This window comes from Cherax quadricarinatus, chromosome 43 (assembly GCF_038502225.1).
Source record: "Cherax quadricarinatus isolate ZL_2023a chromosome 43, ASM3850222v1, whole genome shotgun sequence".
Taxonomy (NCBI): domain Eukaryota; kingdom Metazoa; phylum Arthropoda; class Malacostraca; order Decapoda; family Parastacidae; genus Cherax; species Cherax quadricarinatus.
This window is the reverse complement of record NC_091334.1, coordinates 16,712,306-16,714,805: the sequence shown is the minus strand read 5'-3', so window position 1 is coordinate 16,714,805 and position 2,500 is coordinate 16,712,306. Positions and strand designations below refer to the sequence as shown.

Below are 2,500 nucleotides of genomic sequence, written 5' to 3'. Positions count from 1 at the left end.
GATACTAGTTACAGTGTTGGTACTAATGGGGCTGGCTACACTACTAATACCAGTTCTAGTACTGGAGGATCTGGTGGCAGTATTAGTGCCGGTGCTGTCAATGATGGTTCTACCTCTGGTATAGCTCTTGGAATTACATCAGCTTGGAATCCTGAACCCCTTGTCTTGATAACCTGTCAAACCCAGCCCCCAATACCTTGTTCGGATATCTAAAACTAAAGACAGTAGCAAAGATTGTATCTGCAGTGAGAGTCCCTGGAGCCAGTGCGGACGAGCAGCCTCGCGGGAACAAACTTATTAAACGTCTGCATAAATTTCCCTTAAGTTAGCGAATAGCAAAACTGACCAGACTAGGAACACCCAAGACACATTTACAAACATTGAGGACCTTATCTCGGACATAACAGCATCGAAGACTGCAATCTCAGACCGTAACATAATGGAGGTTCAGACCTGCGTGCACGTTTACCCGGGTCAGAGAAACACGGTCACTCATGAGGTTGAATTCAACAAATTCAGCCTCATCCATAAGAACATAAATTGGGACCAAATAAATCGTGACCTTATTGAAATATGCTCGGAAGACGATATGGCCATCGTGGATCTAAACCAGTTTCTTGTGAGAATGAGTTCAGTGGCCAAGCAGGAGAATATGCAAATTGTAGAGAGGTGCTCCCTCTACAGACGAAGACAATGGGTAAAACTTCTTAGAGGCAACAGACTTTCTGAGGCACAAAAGGAAACTTTGGTTAGAGAAAAAGAGAACATAGAGCAGAAGCTGTGTCATATAGAGTCCTAGGAGAGACACAAGGAGCAATGAATCTCGCAATACTTCAAAGAGACAGAATTCAGAGCGACAACCACATTCAGTCCAGGTTCTTTACTGGAAGAAGATGGACCATAATTTGTTAACAATAAGACAATAACTGAAATACTGAAGTTACAACACAACTCTTGTGTTCAGTGAACCATTCATCAGTCTACACATCAAACACACAAATAAGTTTTTCATGAATGAGACTCAAAACACTACTGACATCTCCACAATATCAGATGTATCTCTGTCTCCAGTTAACTGTGAAGAAACCATCAACAACATGACCATGCATTCTGTTCCAGGACCAGACTTAGGCAGCTCTATATGCATTAAAAATGCAAGAAACCATTGTCTCGGGCCTTTAATATTCTATGGAGAAGGAGCCTGGACACAGGTGTTGTTCCAAAGACATTAATTACCACAGATGTTGCCCCACTTCGCGAAGGCGGTAGTAAAGCCGCCTTCGTGAAGTGGGGCAAAAAACCAGTAGTGCTAACTACACACATCATATTCTTTGAACACGTCCTAAGAACCAAGATCGTCCTATCACATCGATATCAGTAGCAAAAATTGCACAAGCCAGGGCAGCCTGGGTTCAGAGTCGGCAGTTCTTGTTCTCCACAATTGCTAATTCAACCATTATAACATGTTATTGGATGCACTGGAAGACAAGCTAAATGAATAACTGAAAAAGTGTAACGAACACTTGTCATTGATAAATTAGACACATGGGTATCTTTATTGAGGAAACGTTTCGCCACACAGTGGCTTCATCAGTCCATACAAGGGAGAATCGTGAAGAACAGGAGGAGAATGAGGTAATCAGTCCCTCAACCTTGAGTCGATGTGGTCAGTTCATCAATCTTGAATAGACTGACCACATCGACTCAAGGTTGAGAGACTGATTACCTCGTTCTCCTCCCGCTCTTCACGATTCTCCCTTGTATGGACTGATGAAGCCACTGTGTGTCGAAACGTTTCCTCAATAAAGATACCCAAGAGTTGCACATGTGTCTAATTTATCAAATTGTCGGTTTTCTGAACCATTCACTTGTCGTTGCTCAATAGTAACCCACATTGTGACACAAAAAAATTAGAAAATTAATTGATCTGCATATTTCAACCCCCTGCTGAGGTCCTCTTCAGCAGATACACAAATAAAATGAGAACATGAATTTATAGGGAGGTTACGCCTCTAAACCGTGCAGGTCAGTATGGAGCGTCAGGTCAGTGCATGGGAAGACAGGTCAAGGACTGAGTGTGATGACAGGTCTTGGAGTAAAGCTTCAAATTTTGGTCAGGAAGTTTCTCTGTGTTATGTAATTCCCGATCTTGTGTTGGTGTTCTGTATTAGGTTGAGTGCTGGTATGTATTTCTCGAGGGTGAATTTTGAAATGACGTCTGGTTTCCATTGTTCCTGTGAGATGTTGAAATTAGGGGTGGTAGCTATGAGGGCAGATTCTATGATTTTGCGTTTGTAGCTGCAGTGTGATTTGTTTGATGGGGTCGAAATATATAGATCAATTAATTTTCAGTGTTTGTCTCCACTTGGGTTTTATGTTGGTGTAGCACACTGACATTTCAAAAGGCTTCAGTAAGGGCAATCATGGTGTGATAGAGCACAGAATATTTAATTTCTGTTCTACAAGGCTCAGTACTCGCGTCACTTCTGTTTCTCATTCT

General features: G+C 42.1%; 1 protein-coding gene across 3 annotated transcripts in view; it reads left to right on the top strand.

Moving 5' to 3' along the window:
* ci (cubitus interruptus) overlaps nt 1-2,500 on the top strand; it is a 583,843-nt gene that overhangs the window by 341,387 nt on the left and 239,956 nt on the right. The window lies entirely within an intron of this gene.